Source organism: Triticum urartu, chromosome 4A (genome assembly GCF_056163025.1).
Source record: "Triticum urartu cultivar PI428250 chromosome 4A, HENAU_Tu73, whole genome shotgun sequence".
In the NCBI taxonomy this organism is placed as follows: Eukaryota; Viridiplantae; Streptophyta; class Magnoliopsida; order Poales; family Poaceae; genus Triticum; species Triticum urartu.
In genome coordinates this window covers 445,152,218-445,172,189 of record NC_141876.1, presented here as the reverse complement: position 1 = coordinate 445,172,189, position 19,972 = coordinate 445,152,218, and positions in this window count along the sequence as shown.

Here is a 19,972-nt window from a genome sequence, read left to right as displayed (position 1 = left end):
ACCCTCTGTCCGTGCACAAGCGGTAGTACCGCTCGCGGCTGGCATGGAAGTTCCGGCTACGTAGTTCAAACTGAACTAGTCACGAAGGCGGTAGTTCCCCAGAGTGGTACTACCACTCCCACCAACGGTACTCTCTGCTTGGTGTTGAACAATAGCCAGAGACCGCTGTAGTAGAGGAGGGCAGGGCAGTAGTGCCGCTTGGGGTGGTACTACCGCTCTACTTCCGCCCATGGAACAGACCAGTCCAGAACACAAAAATTAAGCGGTACTCCCCGCGACACAGGCCAACGGTAGTTCCGCTGGAGCCGTACTACCGCGGTAAGCAGCGGTACTTTCGGTTAGCTAGAAAGAGCCAGTAAGCCCGTGGTAGTAGAGAGGAAGGTAAGCCCGTAGTACCGCAGGAGCGGTACTACAGCGCAGAACTACCGCTCTACTAACGCCAATTTAAAGAACCCTCAAACAGGGTGAAGTAGGAGCCGCACTGCACAGCTGCAGTACCGCTGGAGTGGTACTACCACGGAGTAGAGCGGTACTACCGCTTAGGCTGTTCTTGCAAGGTCCAAGCATAAAGGAGGGACAAGCTCACATGACGGGAAAGAAGGGGAGTGCAAGGTGATAGTGTACGTGTTGATTCCACTGAAACCTTTCCGAAGCGGACCCCCTCTTAATGCATGGTACCGTGATCCTATGACTCAAGTCCACTAAAAATGAAACGCAAGAAAAACATCGTCTTCATAAATATCTAGAGGGGTTCAAATCATCTTTGCGCCATATGATAGATTAACTTAAATGCTCAATGCACACGATTAGTCCACAAAAGCATTGTCATCAATCACCAAAACCACTAAGGGAGAAATATGCCCTAACAATCTCCCCCTTTTTGGTGGATTGCTGACAACACGGGATTTGCACAAGAATAAGATAAGATAATATGCAATCCCAACATCTACAAAATATAGACGGGCTCCCCCTAGATGTGTGTACTAATTGGGTATGCCTTTGGAATGCAAAGCACAAACACTAGGATCAACACTCCCCCTATATTTTGTAGACTGGCAAAACTTGCATCAACAACATGAGATGGAAAAGCAAGGATGCAAGTTAGTAGCATGTGAGCATAAAGGTAGAGCATAAGATAGATAACATCTCACAAGCTAATACGATACTTGACATAAGGATAGGGATAGGGTAGCATATGCCTCACACCATATGAAAGTAAAGGTACTTCAGTTCCACACACAAACTTAAAGCAAACCAAACAACGAAAAAGAGTTCACGAGAGAACGAAATCAACAACAAAGAAGACACACTCGTGACTTGGCAAATCCCTACACTCCCCCTTTGGCATCGAGACACCAAAAGGGCAAAGAGTGGTAGACACGACCAAGGTGATGGTGAAGCGCCAGCTCATCAGAACTCCTCATGCTCATCTGAGTCCTCATGCTCCTCGTGCCCCTCAGACTCCTCTGCAGCTGCATGCTGATGCCCCGTCTTTGAATCTGACCACTTTTAGTGCCGAGAGACCCAAGTCTCCTCATCCGTGTCCCGCTCCTCAGAGCCACTAGGAATCTCCTGACCCAGGTGCCCCATCAAGTGCTTATGATGCGCGAGAGCAGCCTTATCGGCCACATGAGCCCTGTACTGACCCTGGGCTTCCATGCAGAAGAGCTTCTTCATCTTTGACTTGAGCTGAGATGCCCAAGATGGCACCTTCTTTGGAGAGGGAACAAACTCATAATTTGGCTCAGCCTCATCATCAGAATCGATAGGGGCAATCTCATCACCGGGGGCAACAGGCACAATCCCCCAGTTCTCCTTCTAACGCAGATTCAGAACCGGATGAGTCACCGTGCACTCAGTAGGAAGCTCCTCGCTTGGAAACTCAGCATCCCACTTCTCTTCAATCAGTTTAAACAGATAAGGGCCATAGATGGTCACCTTCTGGTCAAGCACGGTGGAGCGTAGCTCATGCCACATGATGTGGGAGATGTCCAAAGTAGATGTCTTGCCCTGCTCCTTGATGCACATTAAGAGGAGATCCACCAAGTAGGAGTGCACCATGTCTAAATTCCCTATGCAAGGGAAGAGAGTGTTGCGAAAGATCTGATGCATGATATCCAAGAAGGGAATGAGCTCCATGCGAGTGGCTCCCTTGAGAGTCTTCACCATTCGGGAGTAGCGGATAAGCTTGGACTTGTGTGTGGGAGGTGATTCCTTGTGAGGCCTGAGACCAACTGGGTTGTCTTCTCCCTCATCAGCAATGCCCGAACAATCCATGAAGTCCTTCCAATCAACCTTGAATATTCTCCCACCAGTCATCCATGACATAGATCTCTCCTCATTGGCATGAAAGTGAACCATGGCATACAATTGAGCCACAATCTCTGGATCATAGTCCTTGTTGTAGGTGATGAAGGGAATGAGTCCCCATTGATGACAAAGAGCAAGAGCCTCTCCAAAGTATGCCGGATTGTTCTCCATGTGAGAGGCATCAATAGACTTGACGGTCATAAACAAGTTCTTCTTGGCCTTCAGAATGTCAAGTTAGATCAATGATTGCTCCTTGGTCCAAATGGGACGACCAACAAGTGCCGCATCCTGAGCACGGCGATACGAATTGCGAATGTGGAACACCTCAAACTCCTTGGCAATCATCTCATCAGAATGGGTGTGCTTCTCCTTCTCCTTCTGCTTATCGGCTGTCGTCTTCACATTCTGCCTGGGAGGACCACTAGAACTAGCAGGAGTTCCATCTGCGGTACGATAGCGCTTGGTGTAGGGAAACATTGCATGGAAAACAAAAAAATTTCTATGCACACGCAAGATCTATCCATGGAGAAGCATAGCAACGAGGGGCGAAGAGTGAGTCTACGTACCCTTGTAGACCATAAGTGGAAGTGTTTAGTAACGCGGTTGATGTAGTCAAACTTCTTTGCGATCCAACCAATTGAGTACCAAATGTACGGCACCTCCGCGTTCAGCACACGTTTAGCTCGGTGATGTCCTCGCCTTCTTGATCCAGCAAGACAGTGAAGTAGTGGATGAGTTCCGACAACACGATGGCATGGTGACGGTGGTGGCGATGCTATCTCCGCAGGGCTTCGCCTAAGCACTATGAAAATATGATCGATGGACGAAACTGTGGAGGGGGGCGCTACACACGGCTAAGATATTGTCGTGGGTTGTGTGGCGCCCCCTCCCACATATATTATATATAGGTGTGTGTGGGGGGGGAGGGGAGTAAACCAGGAGGCGCCCCAAGGGAGGCCGAATCCTCCTAGGGTTCCTGCCCCTAGCCGCCCCTTACCATATTTACCGGAGGGGGAAAGAAAGGGGGATGCCGAATCCCCCTTTTCCTTTTCTCCCCAAATGTTGCAGCCTTAGGAGGGGCGCACCAGCCCCTTGTGGGCTGGTGTGTTCCCCCTTTGGCCCATCTGGCCCATTAACCTTCCCCGGGGTTCACGAAACCTCTTCCAGTGATTGAATGACTACTCGGTACCTCCAGAAACTCTTCCGGTGTCCAAATATATATCATCGTCCTATATATATCAATCTTTACCTCCGAACCATTCTGGAGCTCCTCGTCATGTCCGTGATCTCATCCGGGACTCCGAACAACATTTGGTCACCAAACCATCACTACAAAAAAAAGACATTCATGACATTTTGGGCCGAACGAGTTTTTTTCCTGTCATTCTTATGACACTTCTATGACGATAACTGTGAAAAACCTGGTGTCATCATAGATATGGTGGGCTCCTACTTCTATGACAAAAAATCATGATAGAAAATGGGATTTTCGTCCTGGGCGGGCCGGAGACACAGCTGCATGACATTCTTTGGGCCGTCCATGACAGAAAAAACCGTGGTAGAAGCGAGGGCGAGGAAAATATTGGGGAGTTCCCGGTTACGGTGGGTGGTCGGGGCCGAGCGATGCACGAAGGGATTGTGCATTTCTCTCGTACACGTACGCGCGTGGGTGCGAGGCATTGGGCTCTAACTAAACCCGAGAGAGGCGTTTTCCTATTGAACCCGAGAAATTGCACTGCAGGCTACGCGTTACTGAACCCGAGCAATCGATCGATCTGGCTGTTAACTAAACTCGATCGAGCGATTCCTTCGCTACTGCTGCTAACTGAAGCCGATCGAACCTGCTGCCTCTTGATGAATGATACGTCTCCAACGTATCTATAATTTTTGATTGTTCCATGCTATTATATTATTTGTTTTGGATGTTTAATGGGCTTTAATATACCTTTTTATATTATTTTTGGGACTAACCTACTAACCAAAGGCCCAGTGCAAATTGCTGTTTTTTCTATTTCAGTGTTTCGCAGAAAAGGAATATCAAACAGAATCCAAACGGAATGAAACCTTTGGGAGAGTTACTTTTGGAACAAACGTGATCCAGGAGACTTGGAGTGGACGTCAAGAAAGAAGCGAGGAGGCCATGAGGCAGGAGGGCGCGCCCAGGGGGGTAGGCGCGCCCCCAAGCTCCACCGACATACTTCTTCCTCCTATATATACCCATATACCTCGAAAACATCCAGGAGCACCACGAAACCCTATTTCCACCACCGCAACCTTCTGTACTCGTGAGATCCCATCTTGGGGCCTTTTCCGGCGCTCTGTCGGAGGGGGAATCAATCACGAATGGCTTCTACATCAACACCATAGCCTCTCCGATGATGTCCTCATAGTTATTAGCTAGATGGCTTCTTCTCTCTCTTTGGATCTCAATACAAAGTTCTCTTAGATTCTCTTGGAGATCTATTCGATGTAATTCTTTTTGCGGTGTGTTTGTCGAGATACGATGAATTGTGGGTTTATGATCAAGATTATCTATGAACAATATTTGATTCTTCTCTGAAATCTTTTATGCATGATTTAAATATATTTGCAAGTCTCTTCGAATTATCAGTTTGGTTTGGCCTACTAGATTGATCTTTCTTGCAATGGGAGAAGTGCTTAGCTTTGGGTTCAATCTTGCGGTGTCCTTTCCCAGTGACAGCAGGGGCAGCAAGGCACGTATTGTATTGTTGCCATCGAGGATAAAAAGATGGGGTTTATATCATATTGCTTGAGTTTATCCCTCTACATCATGTTATCTTGCCTAATGCGTTACTCTGTTCTTATGAACTTAATACTCTAGATGCATGCTGGATAGCGGTCGATGTGTGGAGTAATAGTAGTAGATGTAGAATCGTTTCGGTCTACTTGTCGCGGACGTGATGCCTATATACATGATCATGCCTAGATATTCTCATAACTATGCGCTTTTCTATCAATTGCTCGACAGTAATTTGTTCACCCATCGTAGAATTTGCTATCTTGAGAGAAGCCACTAGTGAAACCTATGGCCCCTGGGTCTATCTTCCATCATATTATTTTCCTATCAATTTGCTATTTATATTTTGCATCTTTATTTTCCAATCTATACAACAAAAATACCAAAAATATTTATCTTATTATTTTTATCAGATCTCACTTTCGTAAGTGACCGTGAAGGGATTGACAACCCCTTTATCGCATTGGTTGCGAGGTTCCTGTTTGTTTGTGCAGGTACGAGGGACTTGTGTGTAGTCTCCTACTGGATTGATACCTTGGTTCTTAAAAACTGAGGGAAATACTTACGCTACTGTGTTGCATCACCCTTTCCTCTTCAAGGGAAAACCAACGCAAGCTCAAGAGGTAGCAAGAAGGATTTCTGGCGCCGTTGCCGGGGAGACCTACACACAAGTCAAGACATACCAAGTACCCATCATAAACTCTTATCACTCGCATTACATTATTTTCCATTTGCCTCTCGTTTTCCTCTCCCTCACTTCACCCTTGCCGTTTTATTCGCCTTCTTTTCCGTCCGCCTCTTTTCCGCCCGTCTCTTTTCGCTTGCCTCTTGTTTGCTTGTGTGTTGGATTGATTGTTTGTCACGATGGCTCAAGATAATACTAAATTGTGTGAATTCTCCAATACCAACAATAATGATTTTATTAGCACTCCAATTGCCCCTCTTACCGATGCTGAATCTTGTGAAATTAATACTGCTTTGTTGAATCTTGTCATGAAAGATCCGTTTTCTGGCCTTCCTAGTGAAGATTCTGCTACCCATCTAAACAACTTTGTTGATTTATGTGATATGCGAAATAAGAAAGATGTGGATAATGATATTGTTAAATTGAAGCTATTTCCATTTTTGCTTAGAGATCGTGCTAAAACTTGGTTTTCGTCTTTGCCTAAAAATAGTATTGATTCATGGAATAAGTGCAAAGATGCTTTTATCTCTAAGTATTCTCCTCCCGCTAAGATCATCTCTCTTAGAAATGATATCATGAATTTTAAGCAACTTGATCATGAGCATGTTGCACAAGCTTGGGAGAGGATGAAATTAATGATACGTAATTGCCCTACTCATGGATTAAATTTATGGATGATCATACAATTTTTTTATGCTGGATTGAATTTTGCTTCTAGAAATCTTTTAGATTCGGCCGCGGGAGGCACTTTTATGTAAATCACTTTAGGATAAGCTACTAAACTCCTAGATAATATTATGGTTAATTATTCTCAATGGCACACCGAAAGATCTACTAGTAAAAAGGTTCATGCTATAGAAGAAATTAATGTTTTGAGTGGAAATATGGATGAACTTATGAAATTGTTTGCTAATAAGAGTGTTTCTTCTGATCCTAATGATATGCCTTTGTCTACTTTGATTGAGAATAATAATGAATCTATGAATGTGAATTTTTTTGTAGGAACAATTTTGGTAACAACGCTTATAGAGGAAACTTTAATCCTAGGCCGTTTCCTAGTAATTCCTCTAATAATTATGGTAATTCCTACAACAACTCTTATGGAAATTTTAATAAGATGCCCTCTGATTTTGAGACTAGTGTTAAAGAATTTATGATTTCGCAAAAGAATTTCAATGCTTTGCTTGAAGAAAAATTGCCTAAGATTGATGAGTTGGCTAGGAACGTGGATAGAATTTTCTTGATGTTGATTCTTTCAAACTTAGATCTATTCCACCTAAGCATGATATCAATGAGTCTCTCAAAGTTATGAGAATTTCCATTGATGAGTGCAAAGAAAGAACCGCTAGGATGCATGCTAAAAAGGATTGCTTTATAAAAGCGTGTTCTTCTAGTTTTCACGATAATAAGGATGAAGATCTAAAAGTGATTGATGTGTCCCCTATTAAATCTTTGTTTTGCAATATGAATGATAATGATGGGACTGGATATGAGTCAACTTTAGCCAAAAGGCGTCCCAATGATTCAGAGTTTTTAGATCTTGATGCAAAAATTGGTAAAGGTGGGATTGAAGAGGTCAAAACTTTACATATCAATGAACCCACTATTTTGGATCTCAAGGAATTTAATTATGATAATTGCTCTTTGATAGATTGTATTTCCTTGTTGCAATCCATGCTAAATTCTCCTCATGCTTATGATCAAAATAAAGCTTTTACCAAACACATCGTTGATGCTTTAATGAAATCTTATGAAGAAAAGCTTGAATTAGAAGTTTCTATCCCTAGAAAACTTTATGATGGGTGGGAACCCACTATTAAAATTAAAATTAAAGATCATGAATTCTTTGCTTTATGTGGTTTGGGTGCTAGTGTTTCCACGATTCCAAAAACTTTGTGTGATGTGTTAGGTTTCCGTGAATTTGATGATTGTTCTTTAAATTTGCATCTTGCGGATTCCACTATTCAGAAACCTATGGGAAGGATTAATGATGTTCTTATTGTTGCAAATAGGAATTATGTGCCTGTAGATTTCATTGTTCTTGATATAGATTGCAATCCTTCATGTCCTATTATTCTTGGTAGACCATTCCTTAGAACGATTGGTGCAATTATTGATATGAAAGAAGGGAACATTAGATTCCAATTTCCGTTAAGGAAAGGCATGAAAAACTTTCCTAGAAAAAAAATTAAATTACCTTATGAATCTATTGAGAGCCACTTATGGATTGCATACCAAAGATGACAATACCTAGATCTATTCTTGTTTTTATGCCTAGCTAGGGGCGTTAAACGATAGCACTTGTTGGGAGGCAACCCAATTTTATTTCTTTCTCTTGCTTTTTGTTCCTGTTTAGTAATAAATAATTCATATAGCTTCTTTTTAGATGTGGTTTTATGCTTTTAATTAGTGTTTGTGCCAAGTAGAACCTTTGGGAAGACTTGGGGGAAGTTTTTGCGATCTTGTTGTAAAAAACAGAAACTTTAGCGCTCACGAGATTTGCTGCCATTTTTTACTGGAGAGTGCCATTAGGTTCATTCTTTTTGCAGATGATTAATAGACAAATTCCTCATGTCACCAAGTTATTTCAGAATTTTTAGGGTTACAGAAGTATTCGAAACCTACAGATTACTACAGACTGTTTTGTTTTTTGACAGATTTTGTTTTTCGTGTGTTGTTTGCTTATTTTGATGAATCTATGGCTAGTATCGGGGGGTATGAACCATAGAGAAGTTGGAATAAAGTAGGTTTAACACCAATATAAATTAATAATGAGTTCATTGCAGTACCTTGAAGTGGTGGTTTGCTTTCTTATACTAATGGAGCTCATGAGATTTTCTGTTGAGTTTTGTGTTGTGAAGTTCTCAAGTTTTGGGTAAAGATTTGATGGATTTTGGAATTAGGAGCGGCAAGAGTATAAGCTTGGGGATGACCAAGGCACCCCAAGGTAAAATTCAAGGACAACCAAAAGCCTAAGCTTGGGGATGCCCCGGAAGGCACCCCTGTTTCGTCTTCGTGCATCGGTAACTTTACTTGAGGCTATATTTTTATTTACCACATGATATGTGTTTTGCTTGGAGCGTCTTGTATGATTTGAGTCTTTACTTTTTAGTTTACCAAAATCATCCTTTCTGCACACACCTTTTGGAGAGACACACATGAATCGGAATTTATTAGAATACTCTATGTGCTTCACTTATATCTTTTGAGCTAGATTTTTTTTGCTCTAGTGCTTCACTTATATCTTTAAGAGCACGGTGGTGGTTTTATTTTATAGAAATTATTGATCTCTCATGATTCACTTATATCATTTTGAGAGTCCTTTAGAACAGCATGGTAATTTGCTTTGGCTATAAAATTAGTCCTAATATAATAGGCATCCAAGATGGGTATAATAAAACTATCATAAAAAGTGCATTGAATACTATGAGAAGTTGGATACTTGATTGTTTTGAGATATGATGATGGTGATATTAGAGTCATGCTAGTTGAGTAGTTGTGAATTTGAGAAATACTTGTTCTAAAGTTTGTGATTCCCGTAGCATGCACGTATGGTGAACCGTTATGTGAAGAAGTCAGAGCATGATTTATTTATTGATTGTCTTCCTTATGAGTGGCGGTCGGGGACGAGCGATGGTCTTTTCCTACCAATCTACCCCCTAGGAGCATGCACGTAGTACTTTGTTTCGATAACTAATAGATTTTTGCAATAAATATGTGAGTTCTTTATGACTAATGTTGAGTCCATGGATTATACGCACTCTCACTGTTCCACCATTGCTAGCCTCTCTAGTACCACGCAACTTTCATCGGTACCATAAACCCACCATATAACTTCCTCAAAACAGCCACCATACCTACCTATTATGGCATTTCCATAGCCATTCCGAGATATATTGCCATGCAACTTACCACCGTTTCGTTTGTTATGACACGCTTCATCATTGTCAAATTGCTTTGCATGATCATGTAGTTGACATCGTATTTGTGGCAAAGCCACCTTTATAATTCTTTCATACATGTGAATCATGAGTCATTGCACATCCCGGTACACCGGCAGAGGCATTCACATAGAGTCATATTTTGTTCTAAGTATCGAGTTGTAAGTAAATAAAAGTGTGATGATCATCATTATTAGAGAATTGTCCCATGTGAGGAAAGTATGATGGAGACTATGATTCCCCCACAAGTCGGGATGAGACTCCGGACGAAAATAAAAAAAGAGAGAAAAAGAAAAAAATGAGAGAAAAAGAGAGAAGGGACAATGTTACTATTCTTTTACCACACTTGTGCTTCAAAGTATCACCATGATCTTCGTGATAGAGAGTCTCCTATGTTGTCACTTTCATATACCAATGGGAATTTTACATTATAGAACTTGGCTTGTATATTCCAATGATGGGCTTCCTCAAAATGCCCTAGGTCTTCGTGAGCAAGCGAGTTAGATGCACACCCACTTAGTTTTTTTGTTGAGCTTTCATACACTTATAGCTCTAGTGCATCCGTTGCATGGCAATCCATACTCACTCACATTGATATCTATTGATGGGGAATCTCCATAGCCCGTTGATACGCCTAGTTGATGTGAGACTATCTTCTCCCTTTTTGTCTTCTCCACAACCACCATTCTATTCCACCGATAGTGCTATGTCCATGGCTCACGCTCATGTATTGCGTGAAGATTGAAAATTTTTGAGAACATCAAAAGTATGAAACAATTGTTTGGCTTGTCATCGGGGTTGTGCATGATTTAAATATTTTTTGTGGTGAAGATGGAGCATAGCCAGACTATATGATTTTGTCGGGATAACTCTCTTTGGCCATGTTATTTTGAGAAGACACGATTGCTTTGCTAGTATGCTTGAAGTATTATTATTTTTATGTCAATATTAAAATTTTGTCTTGAATCTTTCGGATATGAACATTCATGCCACAATAAGGAAAATTACATTGATAATTATGCTAGGTAGCATTCCACATCAAAAATTCTGTTTTTATCATTTACCTACTCGAGGACGAGCATGAATTAAGCTTGGGGATGCTTGATACGTCTCCAACGTATCTATAATTTTTTATTGTTCCATGATATTATATTATCTGTTTTGGATGCTTAATGGGCTTTAATATACCTTTTTATATTATTTTTGGGACTAACCTACTAACCAAAGGCCCAGTGCAAATTGCTGTTTTTTTGCCTAGTTCAGTGTTTCGCAGAAAAGGAATATCAAACGGAATGAAACCTTCGGGAGAGTTATTTTTGGACCAAACGTGATCCAGGAGACTTGGATTGGACGTCAAGAAAGAAGCGAGGAGGCCATGAGGCAGGAGGGCGCGCCCAGGGGGGTAGGCGCACCCCCACCCTTGTGGGCCCCTCGCAGCTCCATCGACGTACTTCTTCCTCCTATATATATACCCATATACCCCGAAAACATCCAGGAGCACAACGAAACCCTATTTCTACCGCCGGAACCTTCTGTACCCGTGAGATCCCATCTCGGGGCCTTTTCTGGCGCTCTGTCGGAGTGGGAATCGATCACGGAGGGCTTCTACATCAACACCATAGCCTCTCAGATGATGTGTGAGTAGTTTACCATAGACCTTCGGGTCCATAGTTATTAGGTAGATGGCATCTTCTCTCTCTTTGGATCTCAATACAAAGTTCTCCTCGATTCTCTTGGAGATCTATTCGATGTAATTCTTTTTGCGGTGTGTTTGTCGAGATCCGATGAATTGTGGGTTTATGGTCAAGATTATCTATGTACAATATTTGATTCTTCTTTGAAATCTTTTATGCATGATTTAAATATCTTTGCAAGTCTCTTCGAATTATCAGTTTGGTTTGGCCTACTAGATTGATCTTTCTTGCAATGGGAGAAGTGCTTAGCTTTGGGTTCAATCTTGCGGTGTCCTTTCCCAGTGACAACAGGGGCAGCAAGGCAGGTATTGTATTGTTGCCATCGAGGATAAAAAGATGGGGTTTATATCATATTGCTTGAGTTTATCCCTCTACATCATGTCATCTTGCCTAATGTGTTACTCTGTTCTTATGAACTTAATACTCTAGATGCATGCTGGATAGCGGTGATGTGTGGAGTAATAGTAGTAGATGCAGAATCGTTTCGGTCTACTTGTCGCGGACGTGATGCCTATATACATGATCATGCCTAGATATTCTCATAACTGTGTGCTTTTCTATCAATTGCTGGACATTAATTTGTTCACCCATCGTAGAATTTGCTATCTTGAGAAAAGCCACTAGTGAAACCTATGGCCCCCGGGTCTATCTTCCATCATATTATTTTCCTATCAATTTGCTATTTATATTTTGCAATCTTTATTTTCCAATGTATACAACAAAAATACCAAAAATATTTATCTTATTATTTTTATCAGATCTCACTTTCGTAAGTGACCGTGAAGGGATTGACAACCCCTTTGTCGCGTTGGTTGCGAGGTTCTTGTTTGTTTGTGCAGGTACGAGGGACTTGTGTGTAGTCTCCTATTGGATTGAGACCTTGGTTCTCAAAACTGAGGGAAATACTTATGCTACTGTGCTGCATCACCCTTTCCTCTTCAAGGGAAAACCAACGCAAGATCAAGAGGTAGCAATGAACAGTGAGCGTTGTTGAGGGTTGGATGAATAGTTCCCGATGGGGTTGGATGAACAGGACCCCGTGGTAGTAGAGGCCGTTACCGTTGGATGAACACGACCCCGATCGAGCCGGTTGGGGGTGGATGAACAGGACCCCGTGGAGGGCTAGATGAACATCAGCCGGTGGAGGGCTGGTTGAACAGTAGCTGGTGGAGGGCTGGATGAATAGTAGCCCGTGGAGGGGTGGTTGAACAGGACCCCATGGAGAGGGCTGGTTGAAGGGTAGCTGGTGGAGGCTGGATGAACATGAGCCCGTGGATGAACAGTAGCTGGTGGAGGCAGGAGGTAGACGCCGTGGATGAACAGTCGCAGGTGGAGGCTGGAGGAGGTCGATGGTGGATGAACAGTAGCCCGTGGAGTCCCGTTTTGCGGTACGCCACACCCCTCCCGATGAACAGGACTCCCGTTTCGACCGTAGGAGGTCGAAGAGAAGTCCGTTTCCTCCGTTTTGCAGTACGCCACACCCTTCCCCATCAACAGGACCCCGTTTCGACCGTAGGAGGTCCAAGAGAAGTCTGTTTCCTCTGTTTTGCGGTATGCCATACCCCTCTCAGTGAACATGATCCCGTTTCGACCGTAGGTGGTCGAACACAAGGCCGTTTCCTCCGTTCTGTGGTACGCTAGGCCTCGTTTCGGCTGTTCCGTCCAAGCCGGTTGGCTCCCAATGAACACGATGACGCACTTTCTTTGTTCGGACCCAGCCGGTTGGGTGCCGATGAATAGGACGCCATCGCTGCTCTCCGCTGCCTCTCCATGTACACGAGCCCTAGCCGTAAGTATGCGCGAGTCGGCGTTCGAGACCCCGCCCGTATGTATGTACGTGGTCATATTTACTTGCTTGCACCCTGGCTGTATGTACGTGTACACGATATTGACGGGACTGTGTGACATGCTACGTCTGCGCCTTTACTACGACACGTGCCCTTCCTTTTTTTCATGGTAATACATGTCTCATTCATATGTGCCCTTCCTTACTCGGCCACGGTTCATCGTTGTAGCCTGCAGACAGACCGATCGACCAGTATGTACGTACAGGTTCGCGACCAGAATGACAATGCTACGTATGCTTTGACCAGGTGGGACCCGACTGTCAGGGAGGATAAGGAGACACTTCCTTACATGCGAAGATATAGCCGGTGGGTCTCAGCTGTCAGGGGGAGAATCATTTTTGCCCGTAATATGGACACACTTCCTTGCGTGCGAAGATGTAGCTAGTGGGTCCCAGCAGTCAGGGGGGAAACATTTTTTTTTCGCGAAATACGGCGGCCCATCCAGTGGGTCCCTGCTGTCAGGTGGAGGGATCATTATTTTGCACGTAATAAGGTTGCACTTCCTTGCTATGGCTGTGGACCCAGCTGTCAGCCTCACCATGTACAGTACTCTTCCGATGGAAGTCGTTCCTTGACCACATTGACCACGTCGCGCCGAGAGCACCAAGGCAGTGGACGACGGCGAGGCCTAGGAAGGGGACGACGTGGAGCCGGGGAAGACACGATAGTGGATGCCCACGCGGAGAGGAGTATGAGGGTTGACTGGTTCAGCTGCGGTGTGAGACTGCCATATCCGCAGAATAACAGGGCTTGTGGGTGAGTAGTGGGATGGCCTGGCCAGAGGTTGGAGTAGGGTGGGGCGGTCAGGCCTACTGATACGTCTCCAACATATCTATAATTTTTGATTGTTCCATGCTATTATATTATCTATTTTGAATGTTTTATAGGCATCATTATGCTATTTTATATTATTTTTGGGACTAACCTATTAACTTAGAGCCTAGTGCCAGTTCCTGTTTTTTCCTTGTTTTAGAGTTCAATAGAAAAGGAATATCAAACGGAGTCCAAACGGAATGAAACTTTCGCGATGATTTTCTTGGACCAGAAGACATCCACATGACTTGGAGTACATGTCAGGAAATCCACGAGGTGGCCACAAGGACGGAGGACGTGCCCAGGGGGTAGGGCACGGCCCCACCCTTGTGGGCCCCTCGTGACTCCACCGACCTATTTCTTCCGCCTATATATTCTCAAATATTCCCAAACCAACCAGGAGAGCCACGAAAACACTTCTCCACCGCTGCAACCTTCTGTACCCATGCGATCCCATCTAGGGGCCTTTTTCGGTGTCCTGCCGGAGAGGGATTCGATCATGGAGGGCTTCAATATCAACACCATTGCCTCTTCGATGAAGCGTGAGTAGTTTACCACAGACCTACAGGTCCATAGCTAGTAGCTAGATGGTTTCTTCTCTCTCTCTTTGATTCTCAATACTATGCTCTCCTCGATGTTCTTGGAGATCTATTCGATGTAATACTTTTTTGCGGTGTGTTTCCCGAGATCCGATGAATTGTGGATTTATGATCAGCTTATCTATGAATATTATTTGAATCTCCTCTAAATTCTTATATGCATGATTTTATATCTTTGCAAGTCTCTTCGAACTATCGATTTGGTTTGTCCAACTAGATTAGTTTTTCTTATAATAGGAGAAGTGCTTAGCTTTGGGATTAATTTTGCGGTGCTTGATCCCAGTGACAGAAGGGGAACCGCCATGTATTGTGTTGTTGCCATCGAGGATAAAAAGATGGGATTTTCATCATATTGCTTGAGTTTATCCCGCTACATCATGTCATCTTACTTAATGCGTTACTCTATTCTTCATGAACTTAATACTCTAGATGCAGGCAGGAGTCGGTCGATGTGCGGAGTAATAGTAGTAGATGTAGGCAGGAGTCGGTCTACTTGATACAGACGTGATGCCTATATTCATGATCATTGCCTTAGATATCGTCATAACTTTGCACTTTTCTATCAATTGCTCGGCATAATTTGTTCACCCACCGTAATATTTTGTATCTTGAGAGAAGCCTCTAGTGAAACCTATGCCCCCCGGGTCTACTTTCCATCATATAGGTTTCTGATCTACAATTTTAGTTTCCTATTTACTTCCTTTGCAATCTTTTACTTTCCATTCCATAAACCAAAAATACCAAAAATATTACTTTATCGTTTATCCATCTCTATCAGATCTCACTTTGCAAATAATCATGAAGGGATTGGCAACCCCTTTATCGCGCTGGGTGCAAGTTGGTGTTTGTTTGTGCATGTATTCGGTGACTTGTGCATTGTCTCCTACTGGATTGATACCTTGGTTCTCAAAATTGAGGGGAATACTTCCTCTACTTTGTTGCATCACCCTTTCCTCTTCAAGGGAAAAACCAACACAAGCTCAAGAAGTAGCAGGAAGAATTTCTGGCGCCGTTGATGGGGAGATCTACGCCAAGTCAAGACATACCAAGTACCCATCATAATCTCTCATCCCTTGCATTACATTATTCGCCATTCGCCTCTCATTTTCCTCTCCCCCACTTCTAAAACGATGTTCAAAAAGATTTGCCTTTTCTTCGCCCCTATTCCGTTAGTCTTCTTCGCTTGCCTTTTGTGTGCTCGTGTGTTGGATTGCTTGCTTGTCACGATGTCTCCACCAAAGAATGTTGATCCTCACCTTAGGAGGTTGGACGAAATTGAAAACAATGTTAGAAGCTTCATGTCTTTGCAATTTGAGCATAATAATTTCATTAGAAACGAGCTCAAGGAGCAAATTTTTTTTATGGAATACATGAATAAACAACTTAACGATTTGTCTAAGGAATTTATGGCCAAAGATCTCAGTTTGCTCATCTTGAAAATTTAGTAGGCCAAAGTTCTGATAAGCAAGCTACCTCGGTAAATAAAATGGCCGCTAAACCAGAATATTTAAATAATGATGAAGATCTCAAAGTGATTGATGTGACTCCTATTGAATCTTTGTTTTCCAATATAAACCTTGATAAAGATGGGCCTAGAGATGAGTCAACTTTAGTTAGAAGGTGTCCCAATGATTCAGAGTTTTTAGATCTTGATGCAAAAATTGATAAAAGTGGGATTGGAGAGGTCAAAACTTTAGGTAGAAATGAACCCACTCTTTTGGATTTCATGAATTTAATTATAATAATTGTTCTTTAATAGATTGTATTTCCTTGTTGCAATCCATGTTGAATTCTCCTCATGCTTATAATCAAAACAAAGCTTTTACTAAACATATCGTTGATGCTATGATGCAATCTTTTGAAGAACAGCTTGAATTGGAAGTTTCTATCCCTAGAAAACTTAATGATGAGTGGGAACCTACTATTAAGATTAAGATTAAATATCATGAGTTCCATGCTTTGTGTGATTTGGGTGCAAGTGTTTCCACGATTCCAAAAACCTTATGTGATGTATTAGGTTTTCGTGAATTTGATGATTGTTCCTTAAATTTGCATCTTGCAGATTCCACTATTAAGAAACCTATGGGAAGGATTAATGATGTTCTTATTGTTGCAAATAGGAATTATGTGCCCATAGATTTCATTGTTCTTGATATAGATTGCAATCCTACATGTCCTATTATTCTTGGTAGACCTTTCCTTAGAACGTTTGGTGCGATTATTGATATGAAAGAAGGAAACATTAGATTTCAATTTCCGTTGAAGAAAGGCATGGAACACTTCCCAAGAAATAAAACTAAATTGCCTTATGAATCTATTATGAGAGCCACTTATGGATTGCATGCCAAAGATGATACTACTTAGATCTATTTGTGTTTTATGCCTAGCTAAGGGCGTTAAACAATAGCGCTTGTTGGGAGGCAACCCAATTTTATTTTTTGCTTTTGCTTTTTAGGTTCTGTTTTGCAATAAATAATTCATATAGCCTCTGGTTATATGTGGTTTTGTGTTTTAATTAGTGTTTATGCCAAGTAAGACCTTTGGGATAGCTTACGGTGATAGTTGATTTGATCTTGCTGAAAAACAGAAACTTTTTCACTCAGGAAAATAATTCTCATTTTTAGTGGATGCATAATAAAACATTGATTATTTTTGAATAAGATCAATAAACAAATTTCTTAGGTCTTCCTAATTGTTCGGAATTTTTGGAGTTACATAAGTATTCAAAATATCCAGATTGCTACAGACTGTTCTGTTTTTGATAGATTCTGTTTTCTATGTGTTGTTTGCTTATTTTGATGAATCTATGGCTAGTATCGGGGGGTATGAACCATGGAAAAGTTGAAATACAGTAGATATTACACATATTAAAATAAAGAATGAATTCACAACAGTACCAAAAGTGGCGATTTATTTTCTTATACTAACGGAGCTTATGAGATTTTCTGTTGAATTTTGTTTTGTGAAGTTTTCAAGTTTTGTGTAAGGATTTGATGGACTATGGAATAAGGAGTGGCAAGAGCCTAACCTTGGGGATGCACAAGGCAACCCAAGGTAATATTCAAGGACAACCAAGAGCCTAAGCTTGGGGATGCCCCGGAAGGCATCCCCTCTTTCGTCTTCGTCTATCGGTAACTTTACTTGAGGCTATATTTTTATTCACCACATGATATGCGTTTTGCTTGGAGCGTATTGTATGGTTTTAGTCTTTGCTTTTTAGTTTGCCACAATCATCCTTGCTTTGCACACCTTTTGAGAGAGACACGCATGAATCATGATTTATTAGAATACTCTATGTGCTTCACTTATATCTTTTGAGCTAGGCAATTTTGCTCTAGTGCTTCACATATATCTTTTTAGAGCATGGCGGTGGTTTTATTTTATTGAAATTTATGAACTCTCGTGCTTCACTTATATTATTTTGAGAGTCTCTAAACAGCGTGGTAATTTGCTTTGATTATAAATTTAGTCCTAATATGATAGGCATCCAAGAGGGATATAATAAAAACTTTCATATAAAGTGCATTGAATACTATGAGAAGTTTGATTCCTTATGATTGTTTTGAGATATGAAGATGGTGATATTAGAGTCATGCTAGTGAGTAGTTGTGAATTTGAGAAATACTTGTGTTAATGTTTGTGAGCCCCGTAGCATGCACGTATGGTGAACCGTTATGTAACGAAGTTGGAGTATGAGATATTTTTTGATTGTCTTCCTTATCAGTTGGGGACAAGCGATGGTCTTTTCCTACCAATCTATCCCCCTAGGAGCATGCACATAGTACTTTGTTTCAATGACTAATATATTTTTGCAATAAGTATGTTAGTTCTTTATGACTAATGTTGAGTCCATGGATTATACGCACTCTCACCCTTCCACCGTTGCTAGCCTCTCTAGTGCCGCGCAACTTTCACCAGTACCATAAACCCACCATACCTTCCTCAAAACATCCACCATACCTACCTATTATGGCATTTCCATAGCCATTCCGAGATATATTGCCATGCAACTTTCCACCGTTCTGTTTATTATGACACGCATCATCATTGTCATATTGCTTTGCATGATCATGTAGTTGACATCGTATTTGTGGCAAAGCCACCATTCATCATTTTTTATACATGTCGCTCTTGATTCATTGCACATCCTGGTACACCGCCGGAGGCATTCATATAGAGTCATATCTTGTTCTAGAATTGAGTTGTAATTGTTGAGTTGTAAGTAAATAGACGTATGATGATCTTCCTTTTCAGAATATTATCCCATGTGAGGAAATAAAAAAAAGAATAAATAAAAAAAAGAAAGAGAAAACAAGAAAAAAGAAAGAACAAAAAAAGGAAAGAGAGAAAAAAGATAGAAAAAGAGAGAAAGGGCAATGTTACTATCCTTTTCCATCCTTGTGCTTCAAAGTAGCATCATGATCTTCATGATAGAGAGTCTCCTATGATGTCACTTTCATATACTAGTGGGAATTTTCATTATAGAACTTGGCATATATATTCCAACGATGGGCTTCCTCAAATTGCCCTAGGTCTTCATGAGCAAGCAAGTTGGATGCACACCCACTTAGTTTTCCTTTTGAGCTTTGATAAACTTATAGCTCTAGTGCATCCGTTGCATGGCAATCCCTACTCACTCACATTGATATCTATTGATGGGCATCTCCATAGCCTGTTAATACGCCTAGTTGATGTGATACTATCTCCCTCTTTTTGTCTTCTCCACAACCACCTTCTACTCCACCTATAATGCTATGTCCATGGCTCACGCTCATGTATTGCGTGAAAGTAGAAAAGGTTTGAGAACATCAAAAGTATGAAACAATTGCTTGGCTTGTCATCGGGGTTGTGCATGATTTGAATATTTTGTGTGATGAAGATGGAGCGTAGCCAGACTATATGATTTTGTAGGGATAAGCTTTCTTTGTCCATGTTATTTTGAGAAGACATAATTATCTTGTTAGTATGCTTGAAGTATTATTGTTTTATGTCAATATTAAACTTTTGTTTTGAATCATACGGATCTGAACATTCATGCAGAATAGAGAAAATTACATAGATAAATATGTCAGGTAGCATTCCGCATCAAAGATTATATTTTTATCATTTACCTACTCAAGGACGAGTAGGAATTAAGCTTGGGGATGCTTGATACTTCTCTAACGTATCTATAAGTTTTGATTGTTCCATGCTATTATATTATGTGTTTTGGATGTTTTATATGCATTATTATGCTATTTTATATTATTTTGGATCTAACCTATTTACCGAGAGCCCAGTGCTAGTTCCTGTTTTTCCTTGTTTTAGAGTTTCACAGAAAAGGAA